Source organism: Benincasa hispida, chromosome 1, assembly GCF_009727055.1.
Source record: "Benincasa hispida cultivar B227 chromosome 1, ASM972705v1, whole genome shotgun sequence".
Taxonomy (NCBI): domain Eukaryota; kingdom Viridiplantae; phylum Streptophyta; class Magnoliopsida; order Cucurbitales; family Cucurbitaceae; genus Benincasa; species Benincasa hispida.
The window spans coordinates 95,971,909-95,995,894 of NC_052349.1; positions in this window are offsets into that span (position 1 = coordinate 95,971,909).

Sequence of the window (23,986 nt, forward strand, 5' to 3'; positions counted from 1 at the left end):
CTGAGTATTTCATACTTACCCTTTCTTATGATATGTTTTTCAGGTAACGACAAGGACAAACCGACGAATGACAAGAAGAATCCATAACTAAGCCATTAGAACCAGGCAGAAGCTTCCGCCTATGTTTTCATGTTTTTCATGTTTTAAACGAGTCTTGGTATTTGCAATTCTGGAACTTTTTTATTTCAAACTTTCAAGTTCGTCAATGTTTTCTAGTAATAAATTTACATTTTTAGGGGACCAAACAAATGTTTTAAGTTGTGTTAGTGAAATTTTATTAATTTTATTTAGCGTATGAAATCGTTTTATTTTTATTGGAGCAAAGGATTACAATTTTTATCTAAGGTCTGGACGCATGTGGTAACGTCTTGTTAGTAAATGTTGAAAAGTCGGATCGTTATAGTTTGTATTTCTACCATGCTCAGGGAGGATAAAAAAATAAATTGAGGGTGATTTGATAGCTCCTAAAAAGAGCTATCTTTCCAAACTTTATTTGTACTTGTTCCATGATTTTGTCAAGTTATTTCTTGAATTTTATAGATTTGAGCATCAAGGAGGTAGAACGAACTATCAGAGAAAATTTTGGGCTAAAACACGTCTAAATGGAGCTCTAGAAGCCTCAGCTGAGTGAGGAGGCCAAAATGACAAAAATACACCTATGGAGTGCAGCTACCCTCCCTCGTGCGCTGTGCGTTGTGCTTGAAGGCAGTAGCTACCTTTGGGTAGAGCGCCGTTATGCTCTGCCTTATGCTGCACGTGGCGCTCTCAACCTGAAAGCATAATTTCTTGAAACGTCGCGACACCACAGAGGAGCGTTGCAATGCTCTGTAGTTTAACTGAGAACTCACCCTCGCACGCGTGCTTGATCGAATTTAGAGCATAGCACTGGGCACTACTATGCTTAAGGTCGACGCTATGGAAAAGATGTGCAGAGTGCGACTTTGCTCCATCAACTTTTATAACTATAGCACGAATTATTTAGGTCATTTTTTTTCTATCATGACTTTTAGCCTCCATTATGAACATCTCTAACTTTCATCCATCTTCTTCCCTCTTTCAACTATTTCCATTTTATTTTTTGTAATTCCTCTACATTTCCTTAAAGATTCTTGAAAACTATGTGTGGCTAAGGTAATTCTTTGGCTAAGGTAATTCTTACTTATAGATAGGATTTTTAGTTTAGATTTCTTAAGAACTTGTATTTTCTTTGATGGAATTCTACTGTAAACTCATTTGAGTTTGGATGATATTTACATTGAAGGATTTAGTTTGAATTGACAACTCTTTATGAATGTTATCATGTTTGCAATGTTTATTTGGTGCTTAAAACTGATAATGAACATAGTGTCATGATTAGTGAGTGAATGTTTATCAGGGACTAATCCTTTTATTTGGAATTCATAAACTAATTAAACTCGAGCGAAAAATCGCATGTTAGATTAGGATATCCAATCTTTCATTTGTCACAATAATTTTTCCCATCGAACTTAATGCGAACTCAAATTGTTATTTAGGCCACTTAGGTTCGAAATAATCTTGAACAGTTTAGTTTGAATGAGATTTTATCTCGTTTGATAATTAGGGACATTTAGTGATTAATTTCACTAAATAGTTGCGTGTTTGCTTGCAATTGACCATAATTTCTAGTGTTGAATGATAGAAAACCGAATCTATTCCTAACCTCGAGTAATCTTTTCCATTGAAACTTTAAAGAAACATCCAGTGCTCATTTAATTTCTTTGCAATTTATTATATGCTTTTATTGGGGTTGATGCCTTAAATCTCGTAGGGTCCTATAGTCTGTAAATATATTGAACAAACTCATTGTTTATTTAATAAAATATATGATATTTTATTTTAGTTGCATTAACCACAAACCAATAAACTAACATCCAAGGTTATCTTGTAACTTAAACATGTATGTAGAGACATATGATTGGATCATGTTTAAGTAATAACCTAAATGGTCTGTAAGATGGATAAGACTGGGTACCTTATTTTGGTGACACTATGAGTATGACTCACTTTGTAGGTGTTACAATTGTTGTAAAATGCTACAAATGATGTGATCCTGATCATTCATGTGTAGATATGTGAGCGGGGATATTCTATACAAAGGAGTTTATATAAGACCGGACCACGAAATGTTTAGTCCCATTATATAACATTGCTCATAATAGAGACTTATATTTCACCAAGATGACCATAAGTAACATGACCTGAATCCTGAGTGAGTTGTGAAGTCCTGTCTATGAGGGCGGTCCTTTGATTTGTATGGGTGAGAGTGGCCAAATCGGCGACTCAACATGCCTATCATTTTAGGGATTCATCTGATTGGGGAGCTGGGAACACAGTTATACAAGAAGGAATTCACTCCTTCCCCGAGGTAGGAGTAAGTAGATAAATTGCTCCCTTAAGGGCTGATTTTAGGGCTTGAACAATGTGGTGCCATACCCTCTCCTGACCCAAGAGGGGTTTAGTCATAATTGGACTATGATCTATTGTTCATTAGAGGGATTAGTGGTACTTAAGAAGTTAGATGTAACTACAGGGGTAAAACAGTAATTTTGGCCCATTTGTACTTACGAGCAATTTGTGAAGGGTCATCGTACTATTGATCAGTTATATCTAATGGACACAAAAATATATCTGTAGTGCGAAGAGTGCAGTTGTTGGTCTTTAGTAGAGTGCTCGACAGTTAACGGATGGTGAATAATTTAATTAAAGAGTTTGATTAATTATTCATGTACCATTGGAGCTTCAAGCTACAGGTCCATGAGGTCTTCTTGGTAGCTAAATAGGATTAAATGAGAATCAATTTTTGGATTAATTTGAATTGTTCAAATTAAAAGAGGGATTTAATTATATATGATATAATTAAGTTACTTGAATTATATGTGATATAATTATTATAATGTATTTGATACATTATGACTTTAGTGAAAGGAAATAAATCTTTAATGTGATTCAAATATTAATTATATGAATTAGATTCATAATTGTTAAATTTAATATAAATGTTATTTATATTAAATGCTATATTTGAGAGAAAAAAAACTATAGGTTATATTGTATATGATACAATATTCAAACTCTAGGTTATATGTTATATTTGATATAACATATAATTTAATATATATATATATATATATATCAAATGCTTTTTTTTAATTTAAAAAATGAAGGAGAGAGTTACAACTCCTTCCCCCTCTTTTCTCTCCACACACATAAGTGGATGGTGGTTGTATTTTTGGCTTTAGGAAGAGAGGAGAGAGTCTCCTTCTTCATGACACACACTTTGAGAAATACAGAATAGTTCTATGACTTTTGAGTGGTTGAAAAACATTCTCAACTCTTCCTCCCCTCTACTCAAATCGATTTCTCTCATTCCAAAATAGTTAGAGGCCATCACTCTTAGGTTCTCTATTTGAGAATACTGAGGAAGCCTTTACAGTAGTGTTCGGATCTTGATCGAGGGATACTTGAAGAAAGTCTTCAAAGGTAATTGTTTCTGAAAGCCTAGGTTTTTTCTTTTGTTAAAGGATGCTGCAATTTATGTAAATGCATATCTTGTTCTTAATTTACTATAAAACTTACATTCAATGAAAAATAGGAATTGGGATGATCTTGCTTCCGTTCAAGGTTCTCTTCTTTTTTAGTTCCTTCAGCTTTTAAATTCTTGTATAATCACAAAAATCCTTGTTACCATCAAATTCGATGATTACACTAAATAGATAATAGATTCCTTGTGGTTAGACCCCTTTTGGTAATAGTAGTTTGATCGGTGTTTAGAAATTTTATTTGACCGTCAAAGTGAGGTTTACAATGCCCATTCATCGATCAGATCAATACATAAATTTTAAATTTTTTTGAGATCAAAGAACCCAAAGGCCGATCATCCAAGAAGATCAACAAACCCAAAAGCCGATCATCTAAGAAGATCAACAAGCCCAAAGGTCGATCATTTAAGAAGATCAACCAGCTTAAAGATTATAGTTTATTTTAAAAATATCAAAATATTATGTATTAGAAATTGTACTCACTTTCCAGAAAATTAATACAAATACAAAGTTCAAGTTCCACGAAATAAATTTCTCTTGAAATCTTGTGCGAACAAATTGACACGTCCAGTAGGACATCTTACCTCTCATCTCTCTCTTAACATCCAAACAAATCAATGGCATTAAAGAAAGCTGCATCCAAAGTTACCATTGCAAGTGACACTCACATAGGCTCTGTCATTAAGGAGAAAATCTGGGAACAACTAATGGAATCTCCTAAAGGTGGGATTTTCATCAGAGAAAATCCCTTGTTTGACAACTATCTTTCTACTTTTGATCCATCAGATAAAGAATCACACTTTGATGTAGTGTTTGTCATGATGACTGACTTAATGATTGAGTCAGTCATGGCAGAGATGGAAAAGAAAATAGATCTCCTAATGAAAGTTATTGAGGAGCGAGATCAAGAAATCACCGCCTTAAGAGATCAAATGCAGGCTCGAGAAATTGCAGAGACAAGTCGAACTCTTGCTATCAAAGCCAATATAAAGGAAAGACTGGCTTACAAGAAACTCGCCGCCACAATCCACCTCTGTCGCCTCTCTGTCAGTTCAATAACTCTAGGTTATGATCACAAACTCCATAAGAGCTCAGTATAGAGGACCGTTGCAAACTTCTTTTGTGTACTCTAAGTCGTACACCAAAAGAATCAATAACTTGAGAATGCCAGCTGGGTACCAACCTCCAAAGTTGCAGCAGTTCGATGGAAAAGACAATCTAAAACAACATGTTACTCATTTCATTGAAACTTGCAAAAATGCAGGAACTAAAGGAGACCTGCTAGTTAAGCAATTTGTCAGAACCTTAAAAGGGAACGCTTTTGACTGGTACACTGATTTGGAGCCAGAAGTGATTAACAGTTGGGAACAGCTAGAAAGGGAGTTCCTGAACCACTTCTACAGCACAAGGTACACTGTTAGCAAGATAAAGCTGACGAACACCAAACAGTGGAAGGGAGAGCCAATCGTCAATTACATCAATCGATGGAGAGATATGAGTATGGATTGCAAAGATAGACTCACTGAATTATCTGCAGTGGAAATGTGCACCCAAGGCATGCACTAGGAACTTTTCTACATTCTGCAAGGGATAAAGCCTTGTACATTTGAGAAGTTGACAACATACGCTCATGATATGGAGCCGAGCATTGCCAATAGGGGAACTAAAGATTTCTTACTCCCTGAAGAGAGAAAGGATAAAAAAGAAATCAAAGGCACTGAAAAGATTGTGAATAGTTCCATAACAGAATCTATGGTCGTAAATACGACCCCAATGAAATTTTTCTCCAAAGAAAAAGAAACAAAGTTTGAAAGAAAGCTTGACGGCGGCCAGAAGCATCGCCGAAATCTTAAAGAAAGATAGAAGAAGGTTTATACATTCCCTGATTCTGAACTTGTAGACATGCTAGAGCAACTGCTAGAGAAGAAACTTATTCAACTGCTAGAATGCAAGTGGCTGGAACAAGCAGAAAAAGTAGATGATCCTAACTACTGCAAGTATCATCAGGTCGTTGGTCACCCAGTGGAAAAGTGCTTCATGTTGAAAGAACTAATTCTGAAACTGGCTCGTAAAAAGAAGATTGAGCTAGATTTGTATGAAGTAGCTCAAACAAATCCCGCTATAATAGTGACGACTTCAAGTGTTCCAACACCGTTTGCGTCTTATGATAAAAAAAAAAGCATGATTCAGATTGGAACCTTCGAGCCTATAGTTTTTTGGTTCCAACAAAAGATTCAAACGACAGACTCTCAAAAGAAAGATGAGCTTGTTGAAGATAACGATAATGGGTGGATCCTCATGACAAGTCGAAACAAAAGACAGCCAAATTTCATCCAAAGCTATAGAAGAAGAAACAAGACTCATAAAAAGAAAGATAAAAAGATGGCACAGAAGTCTAAGCTTGCTAAAGAAAAAGATAAGGACTTCCCTAAACTTCGATGACCTGTAAATTTGGCAAAATTTCTCCCAATAAGGTTTCTCGGTAATCATCCAGATGAAGTAATAGAAGTTATTACATGTCACGTGATGCTTGGTTTTTATGAAATGGAAATGTGGATGATATGCGATGGTGAAATTGTGTTGTGCACTCAACTTTCCCCAGTGGAATCATAGTGTAAATTCCTCTGAGTTTCTTGGTAAGTCCAGGGTTGAACACAGGGACTTGTGAAAGCAGATTGCGTTGGTAATTTTTATGAAAGCCTTGCGGTAACCAGATAAATAAATAAATTTTTGGTTGTTGTTGATTACGTTGATAAAAAAAACAAATAAACAAATGCGGCGAAGTTTTAAAAGAATTGGTAAACAAAAGATGCGATGAGTATGTGGTGAACAGGTTGAGAAGGGTTTCGGCTAACACTTCCTAGAATGCGTTCATGCTTTGCGATCATGCAACATGCATACAATAGTAAACCACCTCTCGATGCGATATATGCGTTAAGTCTATAGAACCTACACGTTAGCCTCTATTCTTACTTATGCGATGATAGGATAGCATACACACAAATAAGGCGACCACATAATATCATTCCCATCTCTAGGATGCATGCGATGCAGATTGACAAACAGAGCTTATCTCTAAGTCCCTATCTCTTGTTTATGCAGTTCTAATCTTGCTCTCTCGAGTCCAGATTCTAACCTAACTCTCTCGAAACATTAGGTTCTTTCTTTAGACTCTCTCACGAGTAATTCTAAAGGGTATTTTGCACAGCATAAAACAAGACAATCGCAAGCAATGAACTTCCTAGGTCATGTTAGCTTAGTTCTTCTCAACCCATTCGACTAGTTTAGCTACTCATACGTGCTAAGAGAGTGAACAGATGTAGAAATAGAACTTCCATTTATAAATATAAAGATGAAGTACAAAATAACAATGCAAGTATAGAATAAAGGACCTAGTAGCAATCTCTTGCTACCCAGGCTTTTACATTGCTTTCTACTCGTGATCAAAAGATAATCTCGCTCTCGCGAGAGTTGGCCCACTCTCTACTTCTTTGCCTCAAAGCTCTCTCTCGAGTTTCCCTGAGCGATCTTTGGCGTCACCACTCTTCTCTTGCTCTGCCTTAAAATGAAAGGAAAACTATGAACAAGACATGCGAACTGAAGTATGAAATCTCTAACTGTTGAACTCATGAACCCCTTTTCTGAAGAATGCCCTTGGTATTTATAGAGCATCCATGATTGTACGGATGGGATGGCTTTAATTCTTGACTGATGCGCCGAATAATGGTCACTGAAAAGCTGAATGTACTTGTGATCGTTAACGGCTGTCAACTTAATTCGGATTCGACTGTCATCATCTTTCTGTCCCATTGCGATTAATTAGCCTTTTACCCAGATACGCCTACCATGTTGTGCTGACCAAATTGCGGCAATCCTTCTCGAGCGAATATTTTCGAACACGATCACCGCAAAACCTTGCGGTGAAGTTGTGCTCGACCAATGATTTGCTATGATCACAATTCTTGCATTGCGTCAACGCATATTCTGCACAAAAATACAAAAATCAACTATTCTAATACGATAAATGCATGCGACCGCAATATTATGAAATTAATGCTTAATGGACGCAAATTAACAAATTTCATCAACACAAGCTAACATTGCACTTAGCACTATGAAACAATACTTGTCCTCAAGTATAAGCTAAAGATTCCTTTAGCAAATCAATCGCAATGTTCTTTTCCTAGATTTCTCAAGGATACTTCGTTCAAATCCTATATCCCAAAGTTTCCTTAAGTCTTATTCAAGTCTCTTCTTGAAATATTTCTAAGCCCTAGGAACCGCAAGCTTAACCTTTAAAAAGAATTTACTACTTCCGGAACATCGCATGATTTATTTCAAAAAGAAAATTTTCCATGGGGGTATCAAATGATTTTATCCTTGTATATTTCTTGTCATTGTTATTTTTTTTCTGACCTTGCACTGATCCAAGTGCCTTGCCTTTGTTTTGGCTTGCCCTCATGTGTGTCATGCGGACATCCAACTACGAGTAATGCATTCTTCCTCAGACTAAACTTATGCCTACTTGGCATTAGAGTTGCGGTCATTTATTTATGCATTGATCCTGGTGACTTACTTTCGTTTTGGCTTGCCCCCACGTGTGTCATGCGGACATCCAACTATGGGTAAGTGCCTTTCACAACTTAACTTTTATCAACATGGGTTTTTCATTGCGTTGACAGTGGAGTTGTTATTCTCAATTTTTTTTTTCAAAATAGCAAGGTATAAAATAAATAACTCACCCCAAAATTTAAAATGCGGCAATATCCTTATTGCCAAAAGATTGAGATAAGTCATGCGATATTCTTAGGAAGCTTCGTAAAGAGAGTTTGTAAGAAAGCTAGCAAACCCCTAACTTCTAGAAATATTTTATGAGGTGACTATCTTAAGATTAAGTTGATTCTAGTATATATGAAATAAATAGAAGCATATTTTTCAACATTGAAATCATACTTGGCAAAGAGACATTATGCGGTAGCCTACTAAATTTATTTATGTCAAATGATTGCGATAATCAAAGAGGATGCAGTGATAAGACTTTTAAAACTAAAATGCGATGTGATAACGGAAAATTTGAAATAAAGATAAGGAAGAATACACCCACATATTTGTGCTGTCGCCCGCATTTGTGTATTGACGCATCCATCTTTCCGGCAATCTCTCTTCTTTAGATTGCGGTGATGGAGTGAGATAAGTTGCTTCTTCGCGTATCATCTCCGCAATCCAGCGCCTCGATTGTTGCAAGAAAAACAAAGAGAGGGTCAAATTATTTTAAACAAAAAGAAATTTGTTATCACAATTTCCTTTTTTTTTTGTTAGAAATAAAATAAGGATAGATAAAGACTGAAAAGATATAGTGAGAGTTCCGAATAGTAGAGAAGAATTGACGAATTGATGTTTTCCAAAACTTGCGTCTCTGATGAATTGCGATCGTTTGATAATGCAGGGACCACCTTCTTCCTTCTTTATTCAAAGTTCTCTAGTTCCATGGAGTTGACTTGGGATGCCATGCTTCTCCATGATATGCCTTTACTCGCTGCCCATTAACTTTTAATATGTTGGTTTCGTCATCATTTGATAATTCCACCGCGCCATGCGGTAATACTTGTCTAACTATGAACGGTCCGGACCAACGTGACTTTAGTTTTCCTGGGAAGAGCCACAGACGTGAGTTGAAGAGTAAGACCTTTTGCCTGACTTGGAGGTTCTTACCGCATATGCGTTTGTCATGCCAATGCTTGGTGCGCTCTTTATAAATCTTTGCATGTTCATATGCGTTGTTCCTCCATTCTTCTAGCTCGACCAGTTCGATTTTTCGTACTTCTCCTGCTTTCTTCAAATCAAAATTTAGCTTCTTTACCGCCCACAGTGCGTTATATTCCAACTCTAAAGGCAAATGACACGCCTTGCCAAATACCAACGCGTATAAGTACATACCTATTGGTGTTTTAAATGCAGTCTGGTATGCCCACAACACATCGTCAAGCTTTGTTGCCAATCTTTTCGTGAAGGCCTTACTACCTTCTCAAGTATCAGCTTAATTTCTTGATTGGACACTTCAGCCTGACCATTCGTTTGCGGATGGTATGCGGTGGCCACTTTGTGGAGGATGTTGTATTTGACAGCAACTCCTTGATATTACGGTTGACAAAGTGGGACCCTTCATCACTTATGATGGCACAAGGAGTGCCAAAACGAGTGAAAATATGTTTCTTCAGGAATTGGGAGACGACCGCCGCATCGTTTGTGGCGCATGCTATTGCCTCTACCCACTTGGAGACATAATCAACGGCTAATAATATGTAATGTATACCATTCGAACGAGGGAATGGTCCTATGAAATCAATCCTCCATACGTTGAATAATTCAAGCTCTAAGATGGTGTTCATAGGCATTGCATGTTTCCATGAAATGTTACCTATGCGTTGGCACCGATCACATTTCATTGCGTAGTCAGCCGCATCCTTGAATAATGTGGGCCAAAAGAATCCATTATGTAAAAATTTGGCTACAGTGCGCTGCCCTCCAAAGTGGCCACCATATGGTGAGTCGTGACATTGCGATTTGGTACGTATAATAAAAAAATCTGGTCTGCACCTATTTTATATAGATTCGGCTCATCTCAATAATAATGTCTATATTCATCTGCTTCTTCTGTTGGTGGTAGATGTAATCTTTAGAAAATTGCTCGTAAACTAAATAATTGACTATATCTGCATACCAGGGCAATTCGTCTATATGGAATAGCTGCTCATCCGAGAATACGACACTCACCTCAGACTCATTGCGGTCAACCTCAAGATTTTTCAGTCTAGGCAAGTGATCCGCAACTTGATTCTCTATCCCCTTCCGGTCAATTATTTCTTAATCGAATTCTTGAAGGAGGAGAACCCATCTGATCAACCTCAACTTTGCGTCCTTCTTTGTCATTAAGTATTTGATCGCCGAATGATCAGTGTGGATGAGTATCTTTGTTCCAAACAGATATGCCCGAAATTTTTCCAATGCAAAAATTACCGCCAGGTGCTCTTTCTCTGTGGTGGTATAATTTGTTTGAGCAGGGTTTAATGTTTTACTCGCATATGCGATGGGATGCAAGATTGTTTTTCTCTTTTTCGCTAAAGCTGCTCCCATCGCATACCCGCTTGCATCGCACATGATTTCAAATGGAAATGTCCAATTTGGCACAATCAATACAGGTGTGGTAATCAGCGCATTTTTCAAAACTCTGAATGCGTTGAGGCAGTTGTTGTCAAACTCAAATTTTCTATCAGCCTCTAGTAACGCACTCAGTGGTCGTACTATTTTAGAAAAGTCTTTGACAAATCGTTTGTAGAATCCAGCATGCCCCAAGAAGCTTCGTACAGCCTTCACACTTGTTGGAGGTGGAAGCTTTTCAATTGCTTCGATTTTTGCTTTCTCCACCTCCAACCCATCCCGAGAAACCTTGTGTCCCAACACTATGCCTTCCTTCACCATGAAATGACATTTTTCTCAGTTGAGCACCAGATTCGTCTCTTCGCATCTCTTTAGTATCTTCTCCAAGTTGGCTAGACAGACTTCATAAGTGTTCCCATCAACAGAGAAGTCGTCCATAAAGATTTCAACAGAATCCTCAAGATAATCTGAAAAGATGGCCATCATGCACCTTTGGAATGTGCTTGGCGCATTGCAGAGGCCAAATGGCATGCGGTGAAAAGCGAAGGTCCCATATGGGCAGGTGAATGTGGTCTTGTCTTGATCTTCTGGAGCTATCATAATTTGGTTGTATTCGACATAACCATCTAAGAAGTAGTAAAAATCATTTCCAGCTAGATGGTCTAGCATTTGGTCAATGAATGGCAGAGGGAAATTGTAACACCCGCACATTTTTATATAATAATGTAATTTCAGTAACGTTATATTTTGGCAATTCAATAATTGCTTAGTCGGAGGGCCTTTTTGGAATTTTTGATCTCAAGTATAAATGCGGGAATTTAAGTTGGTGGAAAATTATTCAATTTTGAATTTCAATGTGAAAATTAATGACAGGAATTAATTTCCTTTTTGAAATGGAAATAAATTAATTATAATTTTATTTTCCTTTTTAGTTATTATATTTATTACTATTTATTATTATTATTATTATTATTATTATTATTATTATTGTTATTATTATTATTATTATATTAAATCAACCTTTTCCCTCCTTCTTCCTCACACGACACACCCCTCCCCGATTTCTTTCTCCTCTTCTTCCTCCCAAACCAGTCGATCTTCTCCTCGCTTTCCCCAAGCTTCGTCGGTTCGTTCAGTCGGTGCTCGCGGCCAATCTCGCCACGCAACCCTCCCCTATAAAACCTCCGTTGACCTCCGCCTTCCTTCACTGCCCAGATCTGAACCGCCGTTGCACTGCCCTTTCACATCGTCTGAACCACGGAAGCAGTCGCCGCTACTTAATTTCACGCTCAGATGCCTCTGATCGTCGAATCCCGACGGTATCACTCGCCAACCCGCACTGCTCGTCCGTGGGTTGAGGTCGACGCCCAGAATCTCGAGTTCGACAGTCACGCAAGGGTGCTTCGGATCAATCATTTCTTGTCGTTTTATACTGCCAACAAATAAGGGTCATTGGAACTTGTGGATTTGAAGTAAGATTGTGGCATATTTAATTGGATTTATTGGCTAATGGTGTTCTGCTTTCAACCTATTGACACATATTTGTTTTGGATTTTAAAAATCAAGTTTTGGAGAAGCTTTGAAGTTAAAAGGGTGCTGTCAAGAGGATTTTGGTTGTGGTTTCGACAAGCTTTGTGGTAAGATTATTGAGAAATTATTGGTTAAATTTGGTTGCGGAACTAAGCCTCTTTTATAATTGTAAATTTGGATTATGTTTAGGCCTAATTCAAGATCCATCTAAGCTAAGGAGGAAGATTAATTTGCTTGTCACTTAGACATAATTTTTGACTTCAAGGTAAGTAATCTTACCACTAGAACTGCCACGGGGCCAGGCTTTAGTTGTATGCTAGCATGGTGAGTGTATGTTATGGTAAATTGTGTAGTGTTATTGATAGTATGACCTAATAATCAAAAGTATGTTCTGGCACGATTCTGAATTGTTTAAATACACACCTAAGGATTTTGATCGTATGTATGTGAATGGTATGTGTTTTCATATGTCAACGTATGATCTGCTGGTGTTGAGACATACTTGTATGTTGTAGAATTATAATGTTAAATTTATATGAATGTTGTATAATATGTTGTTGAGTATGTTTATGTGATAGACCATGGTACCAAGGATTTTCATGTAGTTTTAGAATTGTACGGTGTTGATTCTTTGAACGTTGAAACTGTGTGAATATCTTCATTGATTAGTTAGATGCTCACCAGTTCTGTGTTTCTTTTGGGATTCACCAGTTTGTGTTTCCTTCGGGATTCACACAATTTTGTGTTTCCTTCGGGATTCACCATTTTTGTTTTTCCTTCGGGATTCACTAGTTTTGGTGTTTCCTTCGGGATTCACCCAGTTTGTGTTTCCTTCGGGATTCAACAATTTTGTGTTTCCCTTCGGGAATTCACCAGTTTGTGTTTCCTTCGGATTCACTAGTTTTGGTGTTTCCTTCGGGATTCACCAGTTTGTGTTCCTTCGGGATTTCACCAGTTTGTGTTTCTTTCGGGATTCACCAATTTTTTTGTTTCCTTCGGGATTCACCAAGTTTTGTGTGTCTTCTGGGATCACCAGTTTTGGTGTTTCCTTCGGGATTCACCAAGTTTTATGGGCATACTTAACTACAATAAGGATAGGACTCAGTCTCTTGTGGTGTTTCAAATGGTGTTTATGTGCCATATGCGGGTATCTAGAGGACATAGATACCTAGCCTGACCCCAGTGGTGGGGCTGCTTACTGAGTATTTCATACTTATCCTTTCTTATGTTGATGTTTTAGGAAAAGGTAAAGATGTATCGGCAATGGCGCAACAGAATTCGTGATTGTGTCACTAGGACTAGACCTTTTCGCTTCCGCATCTTGAAATTTGATATTTAGTTTTACTGTTTAAAATTTATTACTAAGGATTATTTCTCATATATGCCTTTGTTAGTCTTTAATAAACATCTTTTGAACTTTTCTTATTTAATTAGCATTTATTTCAAATAACTGAGCATCATTTTAAATTCTGTGCATGCATTTATTTTAGTAACGGCCTTACTTAAGTCCTAGGGGATCGGGTTATTACAGAAATGATCTTTCTTTGTGGCCGCATTCAGCTTGTGGTAGTCCATGCAAATGTGCCATCCAGTGATGGTTCTTTGCGGTATTAATTCATTTTTTTCATTCGGAACTACCGTCATGCCGCCCTTTTTCGGCACACACTGCACGGGGCTGACCCATGTGTTATCTGCTATAGGATAAATAATGCCCGCATCTAGCCATTTAATGATCTTCTTCTCGACGACTTCTTTCATCGTAGGGTTGAGTTTGCATTGATGTTCAATCGTTACTTTGTGATTCTCTTCAAGACGAATGCGGTGCATATAGTAAGCAGGGCTAATTCCTCTAATGTCGGCGAGTGTCCAACCAATTGCTTGCGCATGTTTCCTGAGAATGCTCATCAACACATTCTTCTGGTCTTCGTTGAGCGTAGAGGAAATGATAACTGGCAACTTCAAATGGGTCGGTAGGGTCTTCAATTCAAGTGTTGGTGGCTCCACTAGGGAAGGTTGTATTGTTTTTCTTTCTTCTTTTTCTGTTGGCTTTTCTTCTTGCTTTGCGATCATTTCTTCTTCCTTGCATGTTCTTGTTGTGATCGCATTACAGGCAGCAACGGATGCGCTGGCATCCTCTTCTTCATTTTCTTCATCAAACTTTTCTTCTTCAATCACATTCTGGTCGTCATCTTAGTCATATAGGCCTTCTTCATCCGAAAACTTCATGGCATGAATTATGTTAAACTTGAGCTTCTGTCCATTGATGCTCAAAGTTATTTCCCCTTTATGCACATCAATTTGAGCACGACTCGTTGATAGAAAAGGTCGCCCCAGAATGATGGGCACATCTTTATCTGCCTCATAGTCCAATATGATGAAGTCAGCTGGTAGGATAAACTTATTAATGGTTATCAGTACATCCTTCACCTTTCCCTCTGGATGCACCAGAGATCTATCGGCCAGTTGGAGAGTCACTGTTGTGAGCACAAGTTGCCCCACGTTCAGCTGTCTAAAGATTGACAGAGGCATCAAATTTATGTTGGCTCCCAAGTCACATAGGACTTGCCCGATGTACAGTCCTCCTATGGAGCAAGGAATGGAAAAGCTCCCAAGATCGCTCATCTTCGGTGAAATTATTGATTTGGAACTTTGCGTTAACGCCACCGTAGCATTTCCAACTCCTCTCTTCTTAGTTACCATATCCTTTAGAAACTTGGCGTAGGCAGGCATTTTCTCAATTGCTTCACTGAAAGGAATATTAACATGTAATTGCTTTAACATAGATAAGAAGCGTTGGTATTGTACCTCTTCGTTCTTTTTCTTCCTTAGTCTCTACAGGAAAGGGGGTAATTGAACTTTCACGGTTCCCATTTTAGTATGCTTTGAGGTCGACGCAATCTCCAGTTCTATTGCCTCTTCTTCTTTTTCTTCTTCTTGCGTCACCGTAGTCTCAGGTTCAGCCGCAATGGATGTTGTTCGACTAAGCTTCTTCTTTTCTCCCTCCACAGTCTTCCCACTTTGCAATGTCATAACCTGACATTGCTCTTTACCTGATCCCCCCGGGTTGCATGAAAGTTCAATTGAACTCGGTAGAGCCCCTTGCGGTCTACTCTTTAACTCACTCGCAATCTGGCCTATCTGTAATTCTAAATTGCGGATGGACGTAGCCTAACTTTGAAGCACAGTTTCGTTTTTCTCTATGTATTGCTTCAATAGGCTTTCCAAGAAAGAGGATTGCGGTGGTTGTGAAGCTACTTTGCTTGATTGCCTCGTTGAATCGTTTTTGCGCCACGGGTTGGAAATTCCTGTTTGTTGATTCTTCCAAGTAAAATTGGGGTGGCTTCTCCACCCGGAGTTGTAGGTGTTCGAAAGGGGTTTATTCTTTACAAAGTAAACAGATTGTGGATTTTGCAAGCAATCTTTCCATTGCATACGCATCACCGCAAGTCGCACACCTTGCGGTGTGTTTGATTGATTGCGTTGATTTGTCCGTTTGCGGTGGTTGGGCTGTTGATCGCAATTCCCTGAATTAAGTTCATCATTGCGGTCATCTGGTTTTTGTAGTCAAGCAATAGCACCATTACTTGCGTCATTGTTTTTGAGTCTCAATCTCTGGTCATTCGCTCTCCAATTCTTCATGGTTCTTAGAGATGCGATCCAAGATATTCTTCGCCTCGTCATACGTTTTTATCAAAGCAGACCACCAGCGGCGCTACCGCTTTTGGCAGCGGTCTGTGAAGTGGGATTCAAACCATGATAAAAAATTTCCATCTGGAGTTAGTCTGGCAACCCATTGTGTGGACAATCCCTGACCAACCTTTTAAACCTAGCCCAGGCATCGCTGAGCAATTCGTCCATGTCTTGTTTAAAATTTGTAATCAGTTTCCATCGTTTGGCATTCTCAGTAGGTGGAAAATATTTCTTCATGAACTTCTCCACGACTGTTCCCAAGAAGTGATCTCTCCCGGTTTGAGAGAATAAGCCCATTTCCTAGCCTTATCATAGAGAGAAAATGGGAACAAAATTAGTCGAACTTCTTCGACAGAGATGCTCGGGAACACAAAAGTATTGTAGATTTCAATAAAGCTTCGGAAGTGGGCATGTGGGTCCTCGCTATGCCTTCCTCCGAATTATCCTGAAGTCTGGATCATCTACAGCATCACCAGCTTCATTTTGAATTGGCTTATGTCGAGGGCAGGCCTCATGATTCCAGAGAGAAATTGTATAGGTTTGGCAATGCATAGTCCCTAATGGGTCTGTTGCAATCGTTTGCCAACAGGATTGGATTCACCATGACATTGTTATCATTTGGTGCTCCATTTCTAGGCTGCTCCATCATCTCTTCTTTATCTGAATGTGGTTGCTGTTACCGGTCTCTCAGTCTTCGTCTAAACGTCCTCTCAATCTCTGGGTCGTAATTCGCCAGAGATTGAGAGTGTGCAAAGAAATCAGAAAAATTATTGTTAGCACTCTATTTTGTCGAAGTCCCCGGCAACGACGCCAAAAACTTAATGCTTGGTTTTTATGAAATGGAAATGTGGATGATATGCGATGGTGAAATTGTATTGTGCACTCAAGTTTCCCCAGCGGAATCCAAGTGTAAATTCCTTTGAGTTTCCTGGTAAGTCTAGGGTCAAACATAGGGACTTGTGAAAATAGATTGTGTTGGTAGTTTTTATGAAAGCCTTGCGGTAACCGGATAAATAAATAAATTGTTGGTTGTTGTTGATTGCGTTGATAAAAAAATAAATAAACAAATGCGGTGAAGTTTGAAAAAAGTTGATAAACAGAAGATGCGATGAGTATGCGGTGAACGAATTGAGAAGAGTTACGGTTAACACTTCATAGAATGTGTTCATGCTTTGCGATCATGCAACATGCATACAATAGTAAACCACCTCTCAATGCAAATGCTACGACTTCTGTGTTAAGTCTATAGGACCTACACATTAGCCTCTATTCTTACTTATGCGATGATAGGATAGCACACACACAAATAAGTCGACCATATAATATCATTCCCATCTCTAGGATGCATGCGATGTAGGTTAACAAACAAAGCTTATCTCTAAGTCCCTATTTCTTATTTATGTAGTTCTAATCCTACTCTCTCGAGTCTAGATTCTAACCTAGCTCTCTCGAGACATTAGGTTCTTTCTTTAGACTCTCTCTCGAGTAACTCTAAAGGGTATTTTACACAGCATAAAACAAGACAATCGCAAGCAATAAACTTCCTAAGTCATGTTAGCTTAGTTCTTCTCAACCCATTCGACTAGTTTAGCTACTCATGCGTGCTAAGAGAGTGAACAGATGTAGAAATAGAACTTCCATTGTATAAATATAAAGATGAAGTATAAAATAACAATGTAAGTATAGAATAAAGGGCTTGATAGCAATCTCTTGCTGCCCAGGCTTTTACACTATTTTCTACTCCTGCTCAAAAGATAATCTCGCTCTCACGAGAATTGGCCCGCTCTCTGCTTCTTTGCCTCAAAGTTCTCTCTCGAGTTACCCTGAGCGATCTCCGGCGTCACCACTCTTCTCTTGCTTCGCCTTAAAATGAAAGGAAAACTATGAACAAGACGTGCGAACTGAAGTATGAAATCTCTAACTACTGAACTCGTGAACCCCTTTTCTGAAGAATGCCCTTGGTATTTATAGAGTATCCATGGTGAAAGGCGGCTTCTCTCTCATGATTGTACAGATGGGATGGCTTTAATCCTTGACTGATGCGTTGAATAATGGTCACCGAAAAGCTGAATGTACTTGTGATCGTTAACGACTGTTAACTTAATTCGGATTCGATTGTCATCAGTTTTCTGTCCCATCGCGATTAATTAGCCTTTCACCCAGATACGCCTACCATGTTGCTCTGACCAAATTGCAGCAATCCTTCTCGGGCGAATATTTGCGAACACGATCACCGCAAAGCCTTGCGGTGAAGTTGCTCTCGACCAATGATTTGCTATGATCACAATTGTTGCATTGCGTCAACGCATATTCTGAACAAAAATACAAAAATCAACTGTTCTATTGCGATGAACGCATGTGACCGCAATATTATGAAATTGATGCTTAATGGACACAGATTAACAAATTTCATCAACACAAGCTAATATTGTTTAAGCACTTAGCACTATGATAACGTGCATTTCTGCCCGTTATCATCACACTGTCTGCATAGCGGAAGTCGACAACAATCATATAACTACTGAAGAAGTCGATGATTCAAAAGAAATTGAGCAAAGAATTTCTTTCTTTGATCGTATCAAGCCTTCAACTACTTGATCTTTTGTCCTCGAAAGATTGAGTATGGCCATGGTAGAAGAAGAAAACCAATGTCCAATGTCTACTTCTACTCGAACTTCAGCCTTCAAAAGGCTAAGTATATCCACATCAAAGAAAGATCGACCTTCAACATCTACTTTTGATTATCTTAAGACAGCAAGCGATCAACATAGAGGAAGGATGAAAATCTTTAAGGAAAGACCATTTCATGAAGAAAATAACGACGAAAAGATTCACAGTCATATCACTTCACCCATGAAGAGGAAGTTGTCTGTTGATATAAATACAAAAGATTCTTTGATGGTGAAGCCAAAACTCATCATAGGATGATGAAAGCTACGATGAAATTAGAGCTTTTGAAATTTAAATGTAGAAGCTTCTTATCGCAAGAGCCTAAACTGCATGTTGCTCTTGGCCCGCATGAGCTTAAAAGGTGAACAGCTCTGAAAAAAAAAAATTGAACTATGTTATGACTTGATCCCTGTCATTATAAAAGGTATGTAGGCAGCTTAAAAGAAACTTCAAGTTCAGTTCAACAAAAAAAAAACATTTGAACTACGTCATGACTTGATCTCTTTCTACAAGGGTATGTAGGCAACTTAAAGAAATTTAAGTTTAGTCCATAAAAAAGGGTACCACAATCACCTTATGTATGGCGCTACACACAAAATTGAATATGTTCACCTTGTTGGGGGAAATACAACAAATTGAAGATGTTCATCCCTTTAAAGAGCTAACACAGTAAATTAAAAACACACACTTGGAATGGCATTTCGCTTCCTCATCGAAGTCAAGTTCGGAGGCTTCACTATTTCCTCTTTGAAGTTAAATTTGGATGTTTCGTTTCTTCCTCTTCGAAGTTCAAATTTGGTGCGACTTCCTTGCTTACCCTAAAAATATTATTCCCAATAGCCTCGCTTCTTCTCTAAAAGTTGTTGCAGTTCTACCTCCTCTACAAAGGTGTTGCCGCTACTATTTCTTCATCTCCAAGTTTGAGGACTAGATTGCTACTTTAATGGTTGCCTGCATCTCCAAATTTGATGGTCGCATTGCTGCTTCCCCATCTACAAGTTCGAGGGTTGCATTATTGCTTCTACAATTCTAGCTTCGATGGTTGCATTGATGCCTCTCCATCTCCAAATTCGATGGTTGCACTATTGCTTTTCCGTCTCTAAGTTCAAGGCTGGATTGCATGCCCCTCCATCTTCAAGTTCAAAGACTTCGTTGATGTTCCTCCATCTTCAAGTTTAGAAGCTTCGTCGATTTTCCTTCATCTTCAATTTTAGAGGATTCTTAGATGCCCATCTACAAATTTGAAGGCTTCGTTGATGCTCCTCCATCTTCAAGTTAAGAGGCTCTATCGATGCTTCTCCATCTTCAAGTTCAGAGGTTTCATCGATGCTTCATCTTCATGCTCAAGTTTGGAGGCTTTGTAATGCAATCTTTATGCTCAAAGTCGCAAAGTCAAGCCTACTACTAAAGATTCATTGGTGCTTCATCAAATTCAAATGCAGAGCCTTCGCCGATGCTTCGTCAAACTTAGTTGTGAAGGATTCGTCGATACTTCAAGCTTAAGTGTAGAGGATTCGTCGATGCTTCTTCAAGCTCAAATGCAGAGGATTTGTCGATATTTCAGACTTAAATGCAAAGGATTCACCAATACTTCAAGATCAAGTGCAGAGGATTGGCTGATGCTTTGTCAAACTCAGATGCTGATGATTCATCGATGCTTTATTGAACTCAAATGCAGAGCATTCGCCAATGTTTCGTCAAACTCAAATGCGGTGCATTCGCCAATGCTTCGTCAAACTTAAATGTGAGGAATTTGCCAATGCTTTGTCAAACTCAAGTGCGAATGTCTTGTCGATGCTCCACCATCTTCAAGTTTAGAGGTTCCATCGATGCTCTTCCATCTTCAAGTTCAGAGGCTCCATAGATGTTTCTCCATCTTCAAGTTCAGAGGCTCCATCAATGCTTCTCCATCTTCAAGTTCAAGATCGATGTACATCGCCCGTTTCCATCTTTATGTTCAAGGTCGGTGTGCGTGGCTTCGCTCCATCTTCAAGTTCAAGGTTCGTGTGCATAGCTCCGCTCCATCTTCAAGTTCATGGTCGGTGTGCATGGCTCAACTCCATATTCAATGTCTTCGTCTACGAAGTCATGATATGGCTTCACTTCATCTCCAAACTGATGACGCGACTTTACTTTATCTCCAAAGTCTGGCGGGGCTCCCTTCATCTCCCAAGGCTGGCATGGCTCACTTAGTCTCCTAAGTCTGACGTGGCTTACTTCATCTCCCAAGTCTGGCATGGCTCCATTTCATCTTCATAAATCATATCGGTTCAGCTTTGCTCATTCTCCAAAAGGTTGGTACAACTTCACCCCCTCTCCAAAATGTTAGTGCAACTTCGCTTTCTATCCAAAAATGTTGGTGTGGTTCTACCTCATATGCGAGATCAAGTTTGGTCTGCCTAGCTCCACCTCATATGCGAGGACAACTCTGGCCCATCCGGCTCTGCCTCATATGCGAGATCGACTCCGATCAACCTAACTCCACTCAAAAGCTTGATGACTTATTCTCCCCATCTTCAAAGCTTGATGGCATATCTGTGTCATCTTCAACGTCAGATCAAGAGGTGATATACTAGGGTAGACCTTTTCAGGGTCATCCCTAGGTTGATCGAATGTGGAGTTGTAAGCCTTTCTGGGCCCCCTCATGATGATTAAGAAACATGAGCACAAGCAGCGATATAATAGATAGACCATTTCGAGGTCAATCCTATGTGTGTTAAGGAGACGGTCATGCAGAAAGGCATTGCTACAAAAAATGAAACATAAAAGATCAAAAGGAAAAAGAAAAAAGGAAAATAAAAAGAAAATAAAAAAAAGAAAAAAGAAAAAAAAAAGAAAAACGAAAGATAGAAAAAGAAGAAAGAAAAGGAAGGAAAATTGAAAGAAAAAAAGAAGGAAAAAAAGTGAAAAAAAAAAGAAGAAGAAAGAACATTGGAAGAAGAAGGGAAAAAAGGAAGAAAGGAAAGTGTAGAAGAAGAGGAAGGGATGAGAATAATGGAGGGGTTTAGAGTCCTATTTATAGAGGATCCCAAGTTTGATAACAAATTAAGAAATCCAAATGAAATAAGGATTTGATTTAAAATATTAGATTTTGATTAGATTTCCTAATTTGATTCTATCATTTTCAAATAAAATTAAAAATAAATTAAATAAGTTTCTAATTTAATTTAATTTAATTAGATTTTGTCCTCAAATTTTATCTTCATAAGATTTGGACATATTCCAAATTTTATTCAAAATCAAATTAAATTAGGGATAAAATTTGAATTTTTTTCTTAAATTAAAAATATGACCATATTCCAAATTTCATACTAAATTCAAATTTCTAAGCTTTTATCTCCTAACCAAATTAAGTTAGGGATAAAACTTAAAATTTTTCCTTACATTAAAATTTTGTCATATCCCAAATTTTATTCAAAATCAAATTATTCAATTTCAGATTAAACATTTTTATAAAATCTCATATTAAAATTCGGACATATTCCAAATTTTATCCCAAATCTAAATGATCCAAATTTAGACTTTTAGCCTCTGGTCAAACTAAATTAAGATAAAATCTCAATTGATGTAAAATTCAAATTTGGGCATCTTCTAAATTTTATATCAGACTCATTCCAAATTTAAGTTCTTGTCCCTATTTCCAAATTAAATTGTGGGAAAGATCTAAAATTCATCCCAAATTAAAATTTGGCCATATTCTAAAGTTTATTCTAAATTCAAGTTGTCCAAACTTGAGTTTTTATCTTCAATCAAACTAAATTGTGGATAAGAAAAAAAAAATCTCAACTGATCTTTTATTAGAATTTGGTTATATCCCAAATTTTATCTCAAATCCAAATCAAATTGGAGTAAAACCTCAAATTAAAATTTGGTCATATTCCAAATTTTATCCCATATTCGAGTTAAACTTATGTACTTAATTCATAGTTTGAGTGACACATCAATTGAGGTCAAATTCAAGAACAGATATATTTGGATTTTGATTCCAACTTTATATTTTTCGAGATTCATCCACTCATATATGTGTATAAATCTCGGAAAGGGACATTTGTTGAATAAGAAATTTTGGACCATCACAAACTACCACGTTATTCACTAAATTAATGACGAAATTCCAAATCATCAAATTTGGGACCAACTAGGAGGTGACATGTGTCCCGACAAATTTCGATAATGGCACATGATTTTATCATGACCGTTGAATCAGATAAGATTAATTTGACCAAATTTGAGATTATTATTTGGGTTAAAAGTCTAATTGAGCCCAAAAATAAACTTAATTTGACCCAAATGTCAAATAAGACCCAAATCTAATTAGTTGGACCCAAGGGCCAGGTCCATAGACCAACCAAGACTTTCCTCATTTGTGGGGGTTAGAAATTCTACATAGAGAGAATTCTCCCAATAACCATAAGACTCCCTAACTCTTGAACTCATCCTTCCAAGACTTCAACTCCAAGAACATCACATGTACACATTCAACTAAGAGAGAATCAAAGGATTAAGTACTAGAAATCGAACTACATTACATCAAATCAACATCAACATCAACACCAACACCATCTCAAGTTCAACTCCACAAAATAAATTTCTCCGGAAGCCTCGTGCGAGCAGTAATCATCCAAGAAAATCAACAAGCCCAAAGGCCGATTGTCTAAGAAGATCATCAAGTCCAAAAGCCGATCATCCAAGAAGATCAACAAGCTCAAAGGTCGATCGTCCAAGAACATCAACAAGCCCAAAGACCAACAGTCCAAGAAGATCATCAAGCCTACAGGGATCAACAAGTTCAAAGGCCGATAAGATCATCAAGCCTAAAGGCAATCATCCAAGAAGATCAACAAGCCCAAAGACCGATCGTCTAAGAAGATCATCAAGTCCAAATGTCGATCGTTCAAGAAGATTATCAAGTTCAAAGGCCGATCGTCCAAGAAGATTAACCAGTCCAAAAGGCTGATCATTTAAGAAGATCATCAAGTCCAAATGCCGATCATCTAAGAAGATCAACAAGCCCAAAGGCTGATCATCCAAGAAAATCAACCAACTTAAAGATTATAGTTTATTTTGAAAGCATAAAAATATTATGTATTAGAGATTGTACTCACTTTTCACAAAATTAATATAAATACAAAGTTCAAGTTGCACGGAATAAATTTCTCTTGAAATCTCGGGTGAACAATCTCTATTTAATCAGCCACTTCTGTATTTTCATGATGAGATGAACAAATTAATGAGAAAAAAAAGTAAATATTGAAATAAAAATGTATGGTCTATAAAATGAATTTGATAGGGTACTTTAAATAAGTATTTCACATGCCACTTTATTTTGGTCCAATTCACCACTTTCTTTTACCATCATCACATTTTGTCCAATCATA